Consider the following 23,577-nt stretch of genomic DNA (forward strand, 5'->3'; position numbering starts at 1 on the left):
ACTTGTCCAGTATTCTAAAAATAGATTTTCACTTTTACTTGTCACTTTTAACATATCAAAAGAACACAATTTCTTTTTTCCTGTTATACCCACAGTATTAATTACTCATTTCAAATCATTTTCTCAAATCTATTAAAAATATGCATCAATTAATATGGGTATCATGGTAAATTATGCACTTCATTTATTATTTTTTAATGGGCGTACAAAATCAATAGTGGACTAGTAAAAGTAAACGGAAGGAGTAAATTATTATATTTATCGAATCCCCTAACATAAGAAAAAAATTTGGTTTAGCTTTTAAGGGTTCAAAAATTATTTTCTTTGAATTTGATACTCTAGTATTTCTTTGAATCTCGTTATATAAATTTTCGGCTGCGCCATCATAAAACTAATCAACTAATGATGGATCCTTACAATAGAGAATACACGGTAAAAATAGCACGAGCTAGCTAGTTTTCGGACTGATAATTAAAAAATAACCAGCATTATTAAAAAATAGTCACTATTTTGCTGCAACATAGACCGGTCTAACATAATATAATGGAGATTGGTGCACCTGTGTATGAACTTCCAGCATATTATGCTAGAACTCTAACACGCGGAAAGTTCCAGCATAATATACTGGAGATTGAAGCACCTGTGTATGAACTTCCAGCATATAATGCTGGACCGGTATATTATGCTGGAATTCCAGTATATTATACTGCATGGAGTTCCAGTATATTATATTGGAACTCCAGTATAATATGCTGGATTTCTAGTATAATATACTGGAGTTCCAGTATATTATGCGAGAATATTTTTCGAATTTTGAACAGTGTTTTCGTTTCGATTTATCTTTACATGAAAAGTGGCTAAATTTTAATTATTTTTGAAACTGTGGCTATTTTTCAATTATCACTTGTAAATCTGGCTATTTTTGAATTTCTTCCGAATACACGGCATGCTCAAATAGACAAATATTTTATTTATTTAATTTTATTTTATACAACATTGGACAAATTTAAGTAATGAAAGGATTCATATAATTGTCTCTAACTTGCTACGGATCAACGAGGCATAATAGTTATTGTAGTTGCATAGAGATGGGCTCATAGAGGGAGGATGAAAGAGGTTTTGAGGGAGGGGGTCGCTTAGTTACACGCCATAACTAGGTATAAACATTTGTGTTTGTGTGTTTCCTAGATGGGGTTTAATTTCAAGTGGACTTAAAGAAATGTGTTTGTTATTGTACTAACAACGTGGGCCTTCGTGTGCATGTCTCCTTTTATACAAGACCATGTGATCATTTCCACGCTCATCAATCCCCCTTCTCCTACTTCTCCGAGGTATTTGGTATTTATATTGAGGTTCTGACTAATTCGATTTTATGCTTGTAAAATTATGAAAAATACTTTTTACCGGAATATTTTTTATTTTAAGGGCTTAAATCTATTTTTTTTTATTAAAGGTAAATGAATCATATCTAACTATTCCCTTGTAACCCTTAGTGATTCTCAACTCCAATCTTGACTTACGACACCCTCCAACAGTTAACTTGAGATATATAACAGGCTAATTCCATATTTTAATTATAAACTTACCAATTATATGTTATTGTATACGGTCGAAATAGATTTCGGCCTTAGCACGTCCGATCGAGTTCGAACGATGATCTATCGAAGTAAGATCCTGAAGGTGGAACAAACTAACCTCGAACCCGGGGAGGCCGATCCGTGTCGAGTTCGATATCATTATCAAGCTCGAATCGAAATCGAACCATGAGGCAGAGTAGATCTATCATGCTGATAATCCAGAGACCAACCAACATTGACCTCGAATCAATTTGAGGGCTCGAGCCAGGATCGGGCTCGAACAAAGATCAAGAGCTCGAGTCAAAATCAAGCTCAAACCAAAATCGAGGGTTCTAAGCAAGATCGAGCTCGCAGACAAAAGCCGTTCCAATCCCACTAGAAAGAATCTTGGTAGAAATTGTGGAAAAGCTGACTTATCATGGGTCTCCCACTGAATATTTATTTTATTATGCTTAGAACTAAATTCCTCCACTATAAAAGGGCTTGGTTACTATTTTTGTAAAACAAGTTTTCTCAGGCTTACATTGTAATAAAAGCGCTATATTCTTCTAAAGTAAAGAATCGTTCTTTCAGATTTCTTAGATTGATTCTATTTGTTGAATCCTAAGATTCATTGCTCCTGACAACCTTATATATTTCGCATTCTCTGTAATCTTTATATACATTTCTATTTATCCTTACATTTTGTGTTAAGTTACGCCACATATCCTCGGAACTACGTATAAATTCAACTCTATCCATTTTTCGGGTAAACAGTTTGGCGCCCACCGTGGGGCCGAGGATAACAGTGGTTATTTGATACAACTCTATCCATTACGTATGATCTTCGAGATGCTACAAGCCTAACAAGTAGTTATAGCTCAGCTACAGAGCCAAACTTGCGCACAAAGCAGGCCAGATTCCAATCCACTTCGAGAAGCCACCCCTAGAACAGAGCCCGCCATAGTGAAATCTAACGAGCAAGAATCGGGGACTATTCCCGGAATTACTAAATTGCTCGAAGAACTCACAAAACGAGTCGAAGCCAATGACAAGAGGGTGGAAACGTACAATGCTAGGGTCGATCAAATCCCGGGGGCTCCACCAATGATAAAGGGTCTTGATTCGAAAAAATCATAGAAAAGCCTTTTCCGTCGAGTGCTGCGCCGAAGCCAATCCCCAAAATATTCTGTATGCCCGAAATTCCCAAATATAATGGTACGACCGATCCTAACGAACATGTCACCTCTTACACATGTGCCATAAAAGGCAATGATTTGGAGGACGATGAGATCGAATCCGTGTTGTTGAAAAAGTTCGGGGAGACCCTCTCGAAGGGAGCGATGATCTGGTACCACAATTTACCGCCGAATTCCATCGATTCTTTTGCCATGTTAGCAGATTCGTTCGTAAAGGCACATGCTGGTGCCATAAAGGTTGCAACAAGGAAATCAGACCTCTTCAAAGTAAAGCAAAGGGAGAATGAAATGCTGAGGGAATTCGTATCCCGATTTCAAATGGAACGCATGGAATTACCCCCGGTCACAGACAATTAGGCCGTACAAGCTTTCACCCAAGGGTTGAACGAGCTAAGTTCGACAGCATCACATCGGCTGAAATAAAATTTGATCGAGTATCCAGTGATAACTTGGGAAGATGTACACAACCGATACCAATCGAAAATTAGGGTCGAGGATGATCAGTTGGGAGCTCCGTACGGACCCGTTCATCAGAACAGGACAGTTACTAAAAACAAAAAGGAGATCGACAGAGAATAAAGGTCGAGCAGAGACCGATATCGACTGTACGTCGCAGATCGGGTGAACAACGGTTCAGCACGCAATGCAGTTCGGAACAATCGAAGGATTGATCGAAGGCAAAATTCTCTGGGGCTTATGAGTAAGAGCGGCTTCGATAAATATGCCGATCCTATAGAAGCACCTCGATTATCAGAATATAACTTCAGTGTTGGTGCATCCGCTATCGTATCAGCCATCGGACGCATCAAAGACACTAAATGGCCTCAACCCATGCAGACCGATCCTGCCCGAAGAAATCCCAATCAAACGTGCGAATATCATGGTACCCATGGCCACAGAACGGAAGATTGCAAACAACTAAGAGAGGAAATAGCTCGCTTATTTAACAAAGGGCACCTTAGGGAATTTCTGAGTGATAGGGCGAAGAACCATTTTAAAAACAGGGATTTCAGCAAGCAAAACGAGCAAGAAGAACCGCAACACATCATCCATATGATCATCGGCGGCATCGATACCCCTCAGGGACCAGTGCTTAAACGCACTAAAACATCGATGGTGAGGGAAAAACGATCTCAGACTCAAGATTACGCACCCATGGGGACTTTGTCCTTTGATAATGAAGATGCAGAAGGGGTCATCCAACCTCATAATGATGCACTTGTAATATCCGTACTCATGAATAAAACTAAAATTAAGCGTGTGTTAATCGATCCAGGTAGCTCGGCCAACATCATCCGATTGAAGGTAGTAGAGCAGCTCGGCCTATAGGATCAAATCATACCCGCGACTCTGGTTCTAAACGAGTTCAATATCGCATGTGAAACCACCAAAGGTGAGATAATCCTACCAATAAACGTGGCCGAAACCATCCAGGAAACAAAGTTTCACGTGATCGAAGGCGATATGAGATACAACGCCCTTTTCGGAAGGCCATGGATCCACAATATGAGAGCTGTACCTTCGACCTTACACCAGGCGCTCAAATTTCCGACATCGAGAGGTGTCAAAACGGTGTACGGAGAACAACTAGCCGCAAAGGAAATGTTCGTCGTCGACGAAGCTAAACCAATGTCCTCACTTTCGCCGATAAAAGCATTGGGCCTGGAAGGAGAACGGGACACCAAATAGAAATCACAGACATCGGCTTCAACCCAGCCAGACAACCAGAAAATCGAAGAGGATGATGATTAAAGGGTCCCTCGATCTTTCGTGATTCCCGATGACTCCGACGCCACCAAATCAATAATCGAGAACCTAGAGCAAGTCACATTAATCGAGCACTGGCCCGAGCAAAAGGTATACTTGGGAACGGGGTTGAGCCCCGAACTTAGGAAGAAACTCGTTCAATTTTTTATCGATAACATCAATTGTTTTACCTGGTCCCATTTAGATATAACAGGGATCCCGCCGGACATAACGACGCATCGGTTAAGTTTGGACCCCAGGTTCAGACCGGTGAAGCAAAAGAGAAGACCCCAGTCCGAGAGAAAGCATGCATTCATAAAGGATGAGGTAACCAAGCTTCTCAAAGTAGGGTCCATTCGGGAGGTGAAATATCCTGAATGGCTAGCCAACGTAGTTGTAGTCCCTAAAAAAGGGAACAAACTTAGAATGTGTGTGGACTATAAGGATTTGAACAAAGCATGCCCCAAAGATTCCTTTCCGCTTCCCAACATCGATCGCATAATTTATGCCACGGCCGGCCACGAGATCTTCACTTTTCTCGATGCCTATTCTTGGTATAATCAAATCCAGATGAACCCGGAGGACCACGAAAAGACTTTATTTGTCACCAAATATGGAACGTATTGTTATAATGTGATGCCCTTCAGGCTAAAAAATGCAGGGGCTACTTACCAACGCCTAGTAAATAAAATATTCGAAGAACAAATAGAAAAATTAATGGAAGTTTATATTGATGACATGCTAGTTAAATCCCTGCGCGCAGAGGATCATTTGACCCATTTGCAGGAAACGTTCGAAATTTTGAGGAAATACAACATGAAGCTCAATCCCGAAAAATGTTCTTGCGGGGTCGATTCGGGAAAGTTCCTTGGCTTCATGGTGTCACATCAGGGAATACAGATTAACCCCGATAAAATCAAGGCCATAGAAGACATCGTCGTTGTGGACAGCGTGAAGTCCGTACAAAGGCTAACGGGTCAGATTGCAGCCTTAGGCCGGTTCATTTCAAGATCATCTGACCGAAGTCATAAATTTTTCTCTTTACTCAAAAAGAAGAACGATTTTGCTTAGACCCCGGAGTGCCAACAAGCATTAGAGGAACTAAAGCGATATCTATCAAGCCCACCACTACTTCACACTCCAAAAACAGACGAAAAACTTCGTTTGTACTTGGCAGTATCGGAAGTCACCGTAAGGGGTGTCCTAGTTCGAGAAGAGCAAGGTACGCAATTCCCCGTTTATTATACGAGTCGAACCTTAGGAGAAGCGAAAACTAGATATCCGCTCCTAGAAAAATTGGCACTTGCACTGATAAGCGCCTCAAGAAAGTTAAGGTCGTACTTTCAATGTCATCCCATATGTGTGTTAACCACTTACCCGCTTCGTAATATTTTGCATAAACCCGAGTTATCAGGCCGACTGGCCAAATGGGCCGTCGAACTCAGTGGGTACGATATCGAATATCAACCCCGTACGGCCATCAAGTCTCAAAATTTAGCAGACTTCATGGCCGATTTCACGCCAACCCTCATACCCGAAGTCGAAAAAGAACTCCTATTGAAATCAGGTACATCATCGGGGGTATGGATCCTTTTTACGGACGGGACTTCGAATGTGAAAGGGTCCGGGCTGGGCATTGTATTGAAACCACCCATGGGTAACACTATCAGGCAATCTATTAAAACTAGCAGGTTGACTAACAACGAGGCCAAGTATGAAGCCATGATTGCAGGTCTTGAGCTAGCTAGAAACTTGGGAGCAGAAGTCATTGAAGCCAATTGCGACTCCTTGCTGGTGGTGAGTTAAGTAAACAAAACCTTCGAAGTTCGAGAAGGTAGAATGCAAAGGTATTTAGTAAAACTTCTTGTCACTTTGCACTATTTCAAACAATGGACTTTACGGCATGTACCACGGGAACAGAATAATAAGGTCGATGCACTTGCGAATTTGGGGTCGTCGGTCGAGGTAGATGACTCGGGCTCGGGAAATGTTGTTCAACTTTCGAGATCGGTAATCGAAGAAGGTCACGCCGAAATAAATTCTACAAGCTTAACCTGGGATTGGAGAAACAAGTATATTGAATACTTGAAGAGCGAGAAACTCCCATCGGACCCTAAAGATTCCAGAACCCTACGGACTAAAGTTGCTCGATTCACGTTGGCTTCAGACAGAACGCTGTACCGAAGAACATTCGATGGACCGTTGGCAGTATGCTTGGGTCCGGGAGATACCGATTACAACCTACGGGAAGTGCACGAGGGTACTTGCGGGAATCACTCTGGAGCCGATACATTAGTTCGAAAAATAATCAGAGCAGGATATTATTGGATCGATATGGGCAAAGATGCGAAGGAATTTGTTCGTAAATGTGACAAATGTCAAAGGTTTGCACCGATGATCCACCAACCCGGAGAGCAACTCCACTCAGTCCTATCCCCATGGCCGTTCATGAAGTGGGGAATGGATATCATCGGCCCTCTGCCATCGACCCCAGGTAAAGCCAAATTCATTTTATTTATGACTGATTATTTTTCTAAATGGATTGAAGCGCAGACGTTCGAGAAAATAAGAGAGAAAGAAGTTATAGACTTTATTTGGGATCATATCATATGCCGATTCGGGATACCTGCCGAAATAGTGTGTAATAATGGAAAATAATTCGCTGGCAGCAAAGTAATAAGATTCCTCGAAGACCACAAGATAAGAAGGATACTATCGATGCCATACCACCCCAGTGGGAATGGACAGGCCGAATCAACGAACAAAACTGTCATTCAAAACTTAAAGAAGAGGTTGAACGACGCTAAAGGGAAATGGAGAGAAATCCTGCCCGAAGTCCTTTGGGCATATCGGACGACGTCAAAATCCAGTACGGGGGCGACCCCATTCTCCTTAGTATATGGGTTCGAAGCATTGATACCAGTCGAAGTTGGTGAACCCAGTGCCAGATTTCGATTCGCGATGGAAGAATCAAATAACAAGGCTATGAATACCAGCCTTGAACTATCGGATGAAAGACGAGAAGCTGCTCTCGTCCAATTGGCCGCCCAAAAGCAGCGAATCGAAAGATATTATAATCGAAGAACCAAGCTCCTCCATTTCAGGCATGGGGACTTAGTGTTAAGAAAAATTACCATCAATACCCGAAATCCAAACGAAGGAAAACTAGGACCGAATTGGGAAGGACCATATCAGGTGCTCGAGAACATCGGAAAGGGATCGTACATGCTCGGCATTATAAACGGCAAACAGCTATCAAGTAGCTGGAATGTATCACATCTAAAACGGTACTACTGCTAAGGTACGACCTTTCCATATTCGTTTATATTTCAAAACTGACCCCTGCAGAAGTCCGAACAAGGGCTAAGATGGATCTCTCGCTTGAAAGCATGCGTTGCACTCTTTTTCCCTTAGACTGGTTTTATCCCAAATGGGTTATTCAGCAAGGTTTTTAATGAGGCAACCATTGATCGTGCAACATTTACAATAATATTCGAGGCCTCGCAAGAGAGTTATTTCATAACAACAGGGTTCCAATAGGAAAAATTATAAGAGCCAAATGGTCGAAGCGAACCATGCTCATATAGATTGGCCCGAACCCAGGCGTGTAATAACGTGCGAAGAAAGTTCTCTTCTTTATCAGCATCTTATATCCAAGGAAAATTCCTCTATTTTGAGATTTATTATGCAATCAGAATTAAGATAAACTTGACCACTAAGCCTACGGGCTACTTTTATTTCGAGTTCGAGCAAACACTCACTCAGCCATTACACCTACGAGCTACATTACTTCGAGTTCGAATCATTCACTCGACTAAGCCTATGGGCTACTTTTATTTCAAGTTCGAGCAAACACTCACTCAGCCATTACGCCTACGGGCTACATTACTTTAAGTTCGAATGATTTACTCGACTAAGCCTACGGGATACTTTTATTTCAAATTCGAGCAAACACTCACTCGACCATTACGCCTACGGGCTACATTACTTTGAGTTCGAATCATTCACTCGACTAAGCCTACGGGCTACTTTTATTTCGAGTTCGAGCAAATACTCATTCGACCATTATGCCTTCGGGCTACATTACTTCGAGCTCGAATCATTGACTCGACTAAACCTATGGGCTATTTTTATTTTGAGTTCGAGCAAGCACTCACTCGACCATTATGCCTACGGGCTACATTACTTCGAGTTCGAATCATTCACTTGACTACTAAGCCTATGGGCTACTTTTATTTTGAGTTCGAGCAAGCACTCACTCGACCATTATGCCTACGATCTACATTTCTTCAAGCTCAAATCATTGACTCAACTAATAAGCCTAAGGGCTGCATCGCTCCAAGTTTGAGTAAGCGCTTGCTCGGTTACAGAGGTTACGAAGTCCAAATTTGATTAAGTTGTTTAAATCATTGTGAAAATATTCATAAGGCGTGAATAAAGTCCTCACAAGACAGGGAAAAAAAACAGAAGCAAGTCGGCAAAAAAAGAGATATATCTATATACAAATTTATCTGCATGGGTGATTACAACGTAAAAACTAAGAACTAAACTTCTCAGTCAGGAGCGGTCTCTTCTTTATCAGGCTCCCCCCCCCCCCCCGTCCCCGTTCTCGGATCTGCTCTTGCTCCTATCATCATCGTCATCGTCATCGTCATTGTCATCATCATCGTCGTTAGAAACCAGAGCTTCAGCATCGGCTTTGAGTTCTTTGGACCTTTTTTTCTCTTCAGCGAGATTGAAACCACGAGCATAGATCTCCTCGAGAGTTTCCCTTCGGGATCAGCACTGAGCAAGATCGGTGATCCAATGTGCTCGAGTATCGGCGGACTTGGCTGCCTCTCTTTCTTGGACTTGGGCAGCTTCAGCATCGACCCGATAGATGGCCACGAGCGCATCCGCATCGGCCTTTGCCTTTTCGGCATCAGATTTGGCCTTGGCAAGTACAAAGGCCAACCGAGCCTCAAGCTCCTCAATTATTCTTGCTTGAACCAGGCCTTTTTCCTTCATTTTCTGAAGTTGGGTTTCAAACGATGATAACTGGGCTCGAGCAGTCTCTTTTTCTGCAGCAAAGCGGTCCATACCTTCTTTCCACCGCAAAGACTCCGTTCTTATCACGTCGACCTCTTCACGAAGCTTCCCGATCATATCGATTTTTTGCTGCAGCTTTGAGACCAAAATGTTAGCTATCGTTTCGGTATCAAGCCCATAGGCTTTCAAAAGCATCATTACCTGCTCAGACAAATCGGTCTGATCTTGATAAGCCTTGGCCAGCTCAGCTCGGAGGTCTTTTATTTCCTCTTCTCTCTGCCCTAAGGAAAGTCTAAGGGAGTTCCTCTCGTCAGTAGCCCATTGTAGGTTGGCCTCGTATCGATGCAGCTCATTTTGGGACCGAGAACATTGTTCTCGATGAACTGCCGTTGGCTACAAAGAAATAAGAAGCGAAGTTAACGAAAAATGAACATAAAGATAATACCGACAAAATAATTTTAAAAGCTTACCTGATTCAAAGCCTGTCGCAATCCGTGAAAAAGATCTGATTCATTACCAGCACCGGCAATGTCCTCAATGCTGGTAAACATGTCACGAAAGGGATCTTCTTCATTGTGAGGCCTATCTAGATCGAGGGTTCCCAGAGCTTGAGCTTCGCGAATCACCCATGCGGAAAAAGCGGGAAAGGTAGGCGAATCCTCGATTGCTGCTGCCCCAAATGAATCGCCTGGAGCATTCTCCTTGGTTCGAAGGGGTTCGAGGGCCCCTTCGGTCATATTCCCTGCCCGTTGACTCCGATGATATGCGTCTTCGATATCCGATAGTTCGGGGACTCTACCCGAATCTTTCTCCGGTATATCCTCAGTTCGAGGCGGAGCCTCATGGAGCATCATCGATCCAGCCGCCGATGAGGCATCGGTGGTTCTCTTTATTCGGACCGCCAGCGCAGACTCATCATTTTCTTCTTCTTCTTCTTCTTGATCTTCATCCCTTAGACGCAGAACGGATTCCACGGTCAAAGGAATGGCATTCTTGTTCGGCTTATGAGCCATCCTCTTCTTCGGTTTTGGATCTTCGAAAACGAAGGCTCTTTTTCTTTTATTTTTCTTCACCGGCTTTGGGACAGAGGCCGAAATTTCCTCCTCATTGGACAAGGGCCTCAAAACCGCGTCTTTACCCAAACCTGTATATGGAAAACCTTAATAAAATATTTTGAAAACCAACTCGTGGATCATCACAGAGTACGAGAAATGAGCTTACCGTGATTTTTGGCCTCCCACCGATCCTTTGACAAATCATGCCATGAGCGCTCGGCGTATGTGGATGTCGAAACAAGGGCTTGTACCCAGTTCTTGAGATCGGGAATTGATCCGGGCATCCAGGGAACCGCTACATCACAAAAAGAGGAGTGTCGATGAGAGAATAAATGAAAGAAGAAAGTAGAAGTAACAGCAAGATCACACTTACGTTTCATATTCCACTCCTCGGGAAAAGGCATCTTTTCAGTCGGAATCAGGTCCGAAGTCCTTACTCGAATGAACCTACCCATCTAACCCCGGTCCCTGTCCTCGTCAATACTCGAGAACAGAGCCTTGGTAGCCCGACGCTGAATTTTTATTAACCCTCCTCGAAAAAGTCGAGGACGGTATAATCAGATAAGATGGTCGAAGGTGAACGACATCTCCTCGATTTTGCTTACGAAATATCGGATCAGGATAACGATCCGCCAAAAAGAAGGGTGGACCTAGCCTAAGGTTATTTGGTATTGACGACAAAAATTAATGATAACGGAATCGAGGGGACCCAACGTGAAATGATAAGAGTACATATTCAAAAACCCTCTCACGTGCGAAGTGATATCTTCGTCAGAAGAAGGAATCATTATTTCTTTTTTATCCCAATTGCAATCTTTCTTTAGCTATTGGAGGTGTTTCTCGGTTATCGAACATATATACCTCGATACCGGCTCACATCAACCAAGCACCGATGATCCTTTATCGACCTTGAAATTAGAAGTAAGGGCGCATGCCCTAGGAACACACTCCTCAGGCCGTGGTTCTACCGGCATATCATCGGTGACACACTGTGAAGATGAAGTTTTCTCTTTCGGAGGGATGGTTTGTGACGTTTTCGCCATTTTCGAGTTCAGAAGCAAGGAATAGAGAAAAATGACAAAGATTTGGTAAAATTGAGGAGGGGCTTTTGCAGAAAGAAATCACAGATTTACTAATAAGTTGGAGAGTACTAAGAAGAACTTGGGAAATTTGGAGGATAGAAGATGTAAAAGTGGTAAAAGATAAAAGAAAGGGTTATTTATAGGTTCAAGCGATGGCGGTTCAGTATCAGCAGTGGCCGACCACCGCCTGACATGCATTAAATGCCTTGAAAGACTAAACCGACGGGACAGCTACCAGATGCGTCATGGTCGAACCCGATGGAAACGTCAGGTTATAATCCGATCGAGCCGTTAAAAAATCATATCGTTTCTCGCCACATTCTTTCTGAGAAATGAGGGGACTATCTGTATACGGTCGAAATAGATTTCGGTCTTAGCACGTCCGATCGAGTTCGAACGATGATCTATCGAAGTAAGATCCCGAAGGTAGAACAAACTAACCTCGAACCCGGGGAGGCCGATCCGTGTCGAGTTCGATATCATTATCAAACTCGAATCGAAATCGAACCATGAGGCAGAGTAGATCTATCATGCTGATAATCCAGAGACCAACCAACATTGACCTCGAATCAATTCGAGGGCTCGAGCCATGATCGGGCTCGAACCAAGATCAAGATCTCGAGTCGAAATCAAGCTCAAACCAAAATCGAGGGTTCTAAGCAAGATCGAGCTCGCAGACAAAAGCCGTTGCAATCCCACTAAAGAGAATCTTGGCAGAAATTGTGAAAAAACTGATTTATCATGGGTCTCCCACTGAATGTTTATTTTATTATGCTTAGAGCCAAATCCCTCCACTATAAAAGGGCTTGGTTACCATTTCTGTAAAACAAGTTTTCTCAGGCTTATATTGTAATAAAAGCGTTATATTCTTCTATAGTAAAGAATCGTTCTTTCAGATTTCTTAGATTGATTCTATTTGTTGAATCCTAAGATTCATTGTTCCTGACAACCTTATCTATTTCGCATTCTCTACAATCTATATTTACATTTCTATTTATCCTTACATTTTGTGTTAAAGTTACGCCACATATCCTCGGAACTACGTATAAATTCTACTCTATTCATTTTTCGGATAAACAGTAATTACCTTTAAAAGCGATTAAAATGCATAACTATTTCTTACACTATCCATGCATAGAATAAAAACTCCTTATGAATAATAATACCAATTTGAAGAAACTGAATTTAGAATTTATTTATACCATTTTGAGCATAGTGGGAGGCAAAAAGTTGATGACCTTTAGTTCACGGAAGTCATGGCAGTAACTGTGTGCCTAGTACTAGGAAATAGAGTGATGGCATTGGCAATAATTCACTTTGGAACTAGTTACAGACCAAATATGTCATGTTCACATTTGACCCGCGAAGAAGGGGAGAGAGAAACAATGAATGAAAATTAGGCGTGGACCCGCGAAGAAGGGGAGAGAGAAACTACTAATGAAAATTAGGCGTGGACCCGCGAAGAAGGGGAGAGAGAAACTACTAATGAAAATTAGGCGTGGTATATTTTCTACAAATGTCATGGCAGTGATAGTGTATGTGATTTTTTTGCTTGTCTTTTTCTTTGATATTAATTAGATTAGATAACCAGTACTGACCCTTCTAATCAAGTCGATTAGACTCCCTAGAAGTTAAATGCTTCCTAATAAGAAGTTTTTATTTTTTCGACAAAATGAGGGATGCAACATTTTTCTCGATCGACATAGCATGTTTGAACATTTGATGATTGACGGACTTGCAACCTTTGCCAAGTTAAATTCAAAGTAAGAATGTATACTATTTTGAGAGTTAAGTATAACATTAAACTATAACACACAACCTTTGTTTGCTCACATGAAAATCTCATGAATTAAATCTCAAGATTGTGTTTCATATTGTCACCATTTGAGTACTTGTTTAGCACAAGCTCCATATCATATATAAAAGGCACGAAGCTCTCGATATGCGTGGGGTTCGGGGAACGGCAAGACCACAAATGATTTATTATACGCAGTCTTACCCTGCATTTCAGCAAGAGGTTATTTTCACAACTCGAAACCGTGATCTCCTGGCCACATGACAGCACATGTGAAAAAGCTAATTAACACACTGCCGCATTCATCTCCCAACAATCTGTGTCAATATGTTTTAAACAAACTTAATTAATTGTGGATCGGGTTATTTGCATGCGAGGGCTTGAATATTCAAGATTTTGCATTGCTTGATGAATCTTATATATCTTCAGAAGTAATTTACATCGTGATCAGATTACTTGAAAGATATCCGCTATAAAAGTAGGATTAGAAAAATGAATTATTTTACATTGCTTAATTTTTTATTCAAAAGTACTTATTATTTACTAACTGTGATAATGTCCATGCCCATGAACATGAATCCTATCAACCTGGAGATCATATTGTGTGAGTGATAGAAAGTGAATGCGTTTTGTATCTCTAATTGAGTTTAGTATTTATACACGGACTTTAAACTATAATCAGGTCACCTAAAAATAAAATAAGTTATGTTATAAATTTGTGATTTGCAAAGTGAAAATAAAGCAGATTATTGCTATAACAAAATAAAATACAACCTGCTGTAAACAAATAGTAAAAATAGGTTAAATCCTTTCTGATTACATCATATTATGCTTCGCAGTGTGAACTCAGCTAATTATCAAGTGTTTTCGGAAGGTCTTAGCAGCAATTATAGCGCGGATATTGATAATTCGTGTTGTTTTATATAACAAACATGTCAATTTTTTTTAATTTGGGGTGGAAATGGAATCTTAATTCTTTAATCGTTAAATTAGTGCAGAATGTAAGTTGTACTTCAGTACTATATGGACGACATGATAGCATTCTGCTAATAACATTGGTGAAAACAGTAAAATCTATATTACATCACAAGGAGGTAGTCAAACTTGATATTAGTCTAATGAGTCGTTTGGTAGGATATATTAGATAAAATAATGCATGCATTAACTTTGTATATTAATAATATCTTATTTGGTATATTTTTTGAACTTATGCATTAGTTATGCAAGCATTAGTTAAACACCCTATTTGGTATTATCCTATGCATAACTAATGCATAGGAAACTATGATATTAACAATGCAATGAATTTTAATGCATGCATTAGCTTAGTTAAAGACAAAATTGCCCTTCAAAATTTATGCTTGATTAAAATATGTTATTATATTAATGCAAGTTTGATGTAAAGTTAGATACTGAAATTGCTCCCGCTATTTATATTTATACTCCGCCAATTTCTTCATTATAAATTTATAAATTTATACTCTACTACTACATACTGGAATACACTTGTAATCAACTCATTTTTTTTTATTTTTTATTCAAACTTTCTTTGCCTAATAATCTAAGAAAGTGGGAATTAAAATTATATCCCTAGTAGATAAATAAATATTTAGCATATTTTTTTTTATAAATAAATATTCAGTTCTATAGTACAATATAGGTAGACAAATCAAATAATTTTTTTAAACCTTTTTCATATAAAAATATTCCTCAACATATGTTTCCTTTCAAAAGATAAAGTGATGGACTAGTTATGAGTGTATTTTTGTAACCAAATAATTCTTTTAGAAATTCTGCAATGCTTCAATACATCAAACCAAACAATGGATAAGAAATATGTCAGCATAACTAATACCAGCATTACTAATACATCATATTCAACATTATTCTTATGCACCGTACCAAATGACCCCTAAGTGTCATATTAGAAAAAGTCACTCAGTATGTTTAGGACGAATCTAAAAATATTATAAAAAAATTTATAAGGATTGAGACAAATCAGATTTGATCAAATTTAATTTACGGTGGAAATCAATTAAAATTGACTCCTATTTTAAACAAATCTAATAACGATTAAGACAAATCAGATTTTATCAAAATTAATTTACGGTCAAAATCAATTAAGATTCAAAATCTTTTCAGTATCAATGAAGTAATCTTTTGGTATCTTGAAACGAATATTTATAAAAAGTTCTACTGCATTTATTCATTAGGAAATTTGGTCAATTTGAAAACTAAAAAAATAATAGAATTTTGCCAACCAATCTACATAGTATATGTAACGACCCGACCTGTCGTTTTGAGTATTATAGCCCCGTTCCCCCATTTATTATTTATTATATTCTCATTTGTTATTATATGACTTGCCGGGGTGGTTGGTTTAGTTCCGGGGATGTTTCGGAATGAGTTGGGACACTTAGTCCCAAGACTGGAAGCCTAAGTTGGAAGAGTTGACCGGATATTAACTTATGTGTAAATGGCTCCGGAATAGAGTTTTGATGATTCTGATAGCCCTGTATGGTAATTTTGGACTTAGGAGTGTGTTCGGATATTAATTTGGAGGCCCGTAGGTGATTTTGTCTTGAATTGGCGAAAGTTAAAAAAGTTGAGGTTTGGAGAGTTGAGAAGTTTGACCAAGAGTTGACTTTATTATTACCAGACTCAGATTGTGATTCCGGAAGTTGGAATAGGTCTGTTGTCTCATTTATAACTTGTGTGCAAAATTTAAAGATAATCGGAGTTGGTTTGGTATGTTTCGGTATTAGTTTGGGAAGTTAAAAGTTCATACGTTCACTAGGCCTGAATCGATATGCGATTCGTGATTTTAGTATTATTTGATGTGATTTGAGGCTTCAAGCGAGTTCGTATGATATTTTAGGACCTGTTGGTATGTTTGGTTGAGGTCCCGGGGGCCTCGGGTGTGATTCGGATTATATTCGACGCATTTTGAACTTTGAGGAACTGCTGATTTTTCTGTTGCTGGTTTCCTCTTTCGCGATCGTAGAGAAGGAAACGCGATAGTGGAGAGTGTTGTAGGCATTTGGGGAATTTGTGCTACGCGTTCGCGAGAAGGGGTTTGCGATCGCGAAGCTTGGGGAGTCAGTGAATCACGAACGCATGAGCTGGTTCGCGTCCGCGAAGAAGAAAGGAGGAGGCTGGGAGTTCACGCGATTTGTTATTCGCAGTCGCATGAAGAGGTCCGTGATCACGTACGTCGAGGAGTCTGTGAATCACGTTCACGACTATTTGTTCGCGTTCGCGAAGAGTACTTTGAGGGCAGCCTGATTTTTGTTTTTTGCGATCGCGAGGTACTTTCCGCGATCGCGAAGAGGAATATCTGGGCAGAATATAGGATTTCAAAAATGAGGGTTAGAGTATTATTTTATATTTGAACTTTGGGAGCTCGGATTGAGACGATTCTTGGAGGAATTTTCAAGGAATTGATTTGGGTAAGTGATTCTAACTCGGATTTAATTAATATATATGAATCTATCATTGTTTTTATCATTTAGTTAGTGTTTTGGATTGGAAAATTTGGGAAAAGTTGTAGAAACTTCATAGGTTTTAATTTGAGGATTTGAAGTTCGAGTTTTGATCGAAATTGAGTAATTTTGGTATGGTTGGACTCGTGGTTGAATGGGTGTTCGAATTTTATTAATTTTTTCAGATTTCGATACATGGGCCCGGGGTTAACTTTTTGAGTTGACTTTTTTATTTTTGTTAAAGAACTTAACTTTATCATATGAAATTGATTCATATTGCTTGTGTTGATTGTATCGAGTTGTTTGTGGCTAGATTCGAGTCGTTCGGAGGCTGATTCTCGAGGCAAGGGCTTGTTGGAGTAGAGATTTGCATATGTGGTTGGTGTTGAGGTGACACACATGCTAGGTGACGGGCGTGTGGGCGTGCATCTTAGAAATTATGACTCGGTCGATTTCGTGGAACTGTGTAGTCATCTAATCTTGTTATTATTCACGCATTCTCCATGTGTTAGAGAAAATGAGATGTGATTCATGTTAGAAATCATGTTTAGGCTATATGCTGGTACTGTTGGGACCCACAAAGGTTGTTTGTTGTTGAATTATTTGCAAATTTGCAATCATGTACTCAGTCATATCTATCCTTGCATATCATATCTTAGTCTTTGTTGCCATTATTGTTATATCATATTATCATTGTTTAGGCTGATTATTATGAGATTTTGTGAGCCCCGAGAGACTGGAGAGATTGATGACTAAGTGAGGCCGAGGGCCTGATTGTGAGTGGTAAATATGGGATCGAGCTGCACGCCGCAACAGGCTTTATTGATTAATGTCATGATTGGCTTATTTTAGCCCTTTGGCAAGATCAGCCCCTCCGGAGTCTGACATACCAGCAGTGAGCGCATGTACCTATTGAGTGCAAATGCCCAGTGACTGGGAGGATTAAGTGACTGGGAGGACCGAGTGACTGGGAGGACTGAGTGACTGAGCATGCTAAGTGAATTAATACTCCGAGAGTATGCATATGACTTTATCACTATGTTGCATTATAGTTGGAATGCATAATTGACATGTAGATATACTGATGTATCATTCCACATATCACTCACACTTGGCATATTTTATCCGTGTTGAACTTAAACTGTTAAACTTGAAAGCATGTCTTAATTTATGTACTGTTAAAAATATGTATTTGGACTGTACCTGTTGAGCTCGTCACTGCTTTCAGCCCAAGGTTAGTCTTGTTACTTATTGAGTACATTGGGTCGGTTGTACTCATACTATACTTTGCACTTCGTGTGCAGATCCAAGTACTTCTAGGCACGACTGTTGCTAGCTTTGGGAGCTTTATCTATTGGAGACTGTTGAGGTAGCTGCCTTTTGGCATCTGCAGACCTCGACTCTCATTCTTTTCAGTTTATTTGTACTATTCTATGTTTATAGACAGTGTTTTTAGCAGTCAGACTATGTTGTTATGTAGATGTTCATGTACTCAGTGACACCCGAATTTTGGGGATTTTTTATTAAGTCGCGGTGTTTTCTTATAAGTTAATTATGAGATCTTTACTATTTAAGCTTATCACAGTATGTGTAAATTAAAGATGTATGGTTATTTGTGAGTTGTCATCTTGCCTAGTATTGCGATAGGCGCCATCATGACATGTGTGATTTTGGGTCGTGACAAGTTGGTATCAGAGACTAGGTTACATAGGTCTCACGAGTCATGAGCAGGTTTAGTAGAGTATTGTGGATGAGTACGGAGATGTCTGTACTTAACTTCGAGAGGCTACCGAACCATTAGGAAAACTTCACTTGTATTCTTGTCGTGCGGATTTGTTGATTCCGGACACTAAACTACTGTTATTCTATTCTATCATAGATGGTGAGGACACGTGCCACCAGATCGGGCGAACGATGACCAGTACCACCAGCTAGGACCACGAGAGGCTAGGGACGCGGTAGGGGTCGAGGTGCAACTCGTACAACAACACCTATAGACCCACCAGTTGCTCCAGCTCAGGAGCAGATTCCAGATGTGGTTGAGCCTGTGGGACCAGCTAAGGCACCAACTATGCCCATTGTGATTCTAGGCCTTCAGGAGGCTCTAGCCTAGATATTGACTATTTGCACTAGCCTTGCTCAGGCGGTTTCAGTTTCGGCAGCGCCAGCCACTTCTCAGGCCAGGGAAGGTGCTCAGACTCCCACCGCCCGTACTCCAGAGCAGGTGGTGCAGGGACTTCAGACACCAGGGGTACTACCAGCCCAGCCGGTCGCAGTTGCTCAGGCCCATATGGGTCCCACTATGAGTGACGAGGAGCAGAAGAGACTAGAGAGGTTTAGGAGGCTCAAGCCTCCATCATTCAGCGGGGCTGAGTTAGAGGATGCTTGGGACTTCTTGGATAGGTGTCAGCAGATTCTTGGCACGACGGGTATTCTGGAGACTAGAGAAGGTACGTAGTCAAGAGCGTGAGGAGAGGGAGGCCAAAAGGCCTCATGGTTTGGGTGGTTTTAGCGGTGTTTCTTCTAGAGGGGAGTCCTACCACAACATGGGTCGTCCTTATAGGAATGCTCAGATGGCTCGTCCGGTTCATCGTGGTGCATCAACTAGCCATGGTTCATACAGTGTTCATCTGGGCCAGTCATCTCTCAGTTCCCTCGGAGCTCAAAGTTCATCCCGTGCTCTATCTGTTCAGGGTTCATCTGTGCTAGGTTCTTCTAGCAGTTATTCTGTTTCTCGGGGTCCGATTTAGTCCCCACCACCATTGAGGAGTTGCTTCGAGTGTGGGGAGTTTGGACATGTGTGGAGGTAGTGTCCCCGTCGCCTTGGAAGTCCAGTTCAGCAGATGGGTCAGGCTATGACTTCTGCACCAGTTACTTTACCACTCGCCCAGCCAGCTCGGGGTGGGGCTCAGGCACCTAAAGGTCACCCTAGAGGGGAAGGCCGATCAGGTGGCGGTCGAGCTTGATTATATGCTATCCCTGCTAGGCCAGAGACCGTTGCTTTAGATGCGGTGATCACATGTATTATTTCAGGATGCCATAGGGATGCTTCCACCTTATTTGACCCTGGTTTCACTTATTCATATGTGTTATACTATTTTACTCGTTATTTGGATATGCCCCGTGAGTCCTTAGTTTCGCATGTTCATGTATCTACGCCAGTGGGCGATACTATTATTGTGGACCATGTGTATCGGTTGTGTGTGGTGACCATTGGAGGGTTGGAGACTGGAGTTGAACTCTTATTGCTTAGTATGGTTGATTTCGACGTGATTCTGGGTATGGATTGGTTGTCCCTATGTCATGCTATTCTGGATTTTCATGCTAAGACCATGACGTTGGCGATGCCAGGGTTACCTAGGATCGAGTGGAGAGGTTCTCTTGATTTTGTTCCTAGTACGGTGATTTCATATCTGAAGGCCCAACGGATGGTCGGGAAGGGGTTTTTGTCATATTTGGCTTTCGTGAGGGATGTTGGTGCTGATACTCCTACTATTGATTTGGTTCCGATAGTGCGAGACTTTTCGGATGTGTTTCCTGCAGATCTGCTGGGCATGCCACCCGACAGGGATATTGATTTTGGTATTGACTTGGTACCAGACACTCAGCCCATTTCTATTCTCCGTACCGTATAGCACCAGCATAATTGAAGGAATTGAAAGAGTAGCTTCATGAGCTTCTTGATAAGGGGTTCATTAGGCCTAGTGTGTCACCTTGGGTGCACCGGTTCTGTTTGTGAAGAAGAAAGATGGTACTATGCAGATGTGCATCGACTATAGGCAGTTGAACAAAGTTACAATTAAGAACAAGTATCCTTTGCCACGCATTGATGATTTATTTGACCAACTTCAGGGAGCGAGAGTGTTCTCTAAGATTGATTTGAGGTCTGGGTATCACCAGTTGAAGATTCAGGACTTGGATATTCTAAAGACGGCATTCAGGACCCGCTATGGTCACTATGAGTTCCTTGTGATGTCTTTTGGGCTGACCAACGTCCCAATAGCATTCATGTATCTAATGAATAGTGTATTCTAGACATATCTTGAATTTTTTATCATAGTATTTATTTATGATATCATGGTGTACTCACGTAGCCAGGAGGAGCATGCACATCATTTGAGGATTGTACTACATAGGTTGAGGGAGGAGAAGATTTATGCCAAGTTCTTCAAGTGTGAGTTTTGGCTCAGTTCGGTGGCATTCTTGGGGCATGTGGTGTCAAGTGAGGGGATTAAGGTGGATCCAAAAAAGATAGAGGCGATTCAGAGTTGGCCCAGACTGTCTTCAGCTACTAAGATTCGGTGTTTTCTAGGCTTGGCCGGATATTATCGTCACTTCATGGAGGGTTTCTCATCCATTGCAATGCCTTTTACCAGGTTGACCCAGAAGGGTACGCCATTCAGGTGGTCGGATGAATGTGAGGAGAGCTTTTAGAAGCTCAAGACTGCCTTGATCACAACTCCAGTTCTAGTTTTGACTTTAGCATCAGGTTCTTATACAGTGTATTGTGATGCTTCTCGGATTGGTATTAGGTGTGTCTTGATGCAGCAGGGTAAAGTGATTGCTTATGCTTCACTCCAGTTGAATCCTCATGAGAAGAACTGCCCTGTTCACGTTTGGAGTTGACAGCCACCGTTCATGCATTAAAGATTTGGAGGCATTATCTCTACGGTGTGTCTTTTATGGTATTTACGGATCACCGGAGCCTCCAGCACTTGTTCAAGCCAAATGATCTAAATTTGAGGTAGCGGAAATGGTTGAAGTTGCTAAAGGACTATGATAATACCATTCTGTATCATCTCGAGAAAGCCAATGTGGTGGCCGATGCCTTGAGTAGGAAGACGATGAGTATGGGTAAATTCGCATTTATTCCTGTTGGTGAGAGACTGCTTGCATTAGATATTCAGGCCTTGGCCAATCAATTTACGAGGTTAGACGTTTCGGAGCCTAGTCAGGTTCTACCTTGTGTGGTTTTTTGGTCTTCCTTATAGATCGCACAGAGAGCGTCAGTATGATGACCCCCATTTGCTTGTACTTAAGGAGATGGTTCAGCACGGTGATGCCAAAGAGGTTTCTATTGGGGATGATGGAGTGTTGCGGATGCAGGGTCGAATTTGTCTGCCTAATATAGATGGGTTACGCGAGTTGATTCTTAAGGAGGCCCACAATTCGCGAAATTCCATTCATCCAGAAACCGCAAAGATGTATTAGGACTTGAGGCAGCACTATAGATGGAGGAGGAAGAAGAAATATAGAGTGGGGTTTGTAGCTCGGTGCTTAAATTGTCAGCAGGTGAAGTACGAGTATCAAAGGTAGGGCGGTTTGCTTCAGAGGCTTGAGATTCCGGAGTGAAAATGGTAGCGTAACACCATGGACTTCTTAGTTAGGCTTTCACGTACTCCGAGGAAGTTTGATGCTATTTGGGTGATTGTGGATCGGTTGACCATGTCCGCGCATTTCATTCCAGTTGGGACTACCTATTCTTCAGAGCGGTTGGCTGAGATCCATATCCGCGAGATAGTTCATCTTCATGGTGTGCCGGTGTCCATCATTTCAGATCGAGGCATACAATTTATATTGCAGTTTTGGAGAGCAGTGCAGCGAGATTTAGGCACATGGACGGACAGTCCGAGTGCACTATTTAGACAATGAAAGATATGTTACGCGCTTATGTCATTGATTTCGGGGGTTCTTGGGATCCGTTTCTGCCGCTTGCAGAGTTTTCCTATAATAATAACTACCAATCGAGTATTCAGATGGCTCCGTATGAGGCTTTGTATGGGAGGCGGTGTCGATCTCCAGTTGGTTAGTTTGAGCGGGGTGAGGCTAGGCTATTGGGTATTGACTTGGTTCAGGATGCTTTGGACAAGGTTAAGTTGATTCAGGATCGGTTTCGCACTACACAGTCTAGACAAAAGAGCTACGCTGATTGGAAGGTTCGTGATGCTGCTTACATGGTGGGAGAGAAAGTATTGCTCAGAGTTTTACCCATGAAGGATGTTATGAGGTTCGGGAAGAAGGGCAAGTGGATCCCCCGATATATTGGGCCTTTTGAGGTGCTGGAGAGGATTGCAGAGGTAGATTACAAGCTTGCATTGCCACCTAGTCTATCGAGTGTTCATCCAGTATTTCATGTTTCCATGCTCCGGAAGTATTTCGGCGATCCGTCTCATGTTTTGGACTTCAACACAGTTCATTTAGATGGTGATTTGACTTATGATGTGGAGTCGGTGGCCATTTTGGACCGGCAGGTTCGAAAGTTGAGGTCAAAGAATATAGCTTCAGTAAAGGTACCATGGAGAGGTCAGCCAATCGAGGAGGCTACTTAAGAGACCGAGCGGGAGATACGAAGCAGATATCAATGCCTATTTGAGACTCCAGGTATGATTCTAGACCCGTTCGAGGATGAACGTGTTACACCCCATATTTTCGTGCATGAAAGTACACCATAAATAAATTGATGGAAGCTCGGAAAATGAGATGTTACATCCCGCATTTTCGTACTTTAAAGTTTCGTCGTAAGTTAATCGATGTAAGCTCGGGAATGAGATTATTTTGAGATTATAAGTATTATGCTATTTCAAGCAAGTGATAAGTAAATTCGTGAAGGTGAGAGGGTAAGCAAATCGATGAA

Source organism: Nicotiana tabacum, chromosome 14, assembly GCF_000715075.1.
Source record: "Nicotiana tabacum cultivar K326 chromosome 14, ASM71507v2, whole genome shotgun sequence".
Lineage (NCBI taxonomy): Eukaryota > Viridiplantae > Streptophyta > Magnoliopsida > Solanales > Solanaceae > Nicotiana > Nicotiana tabacum.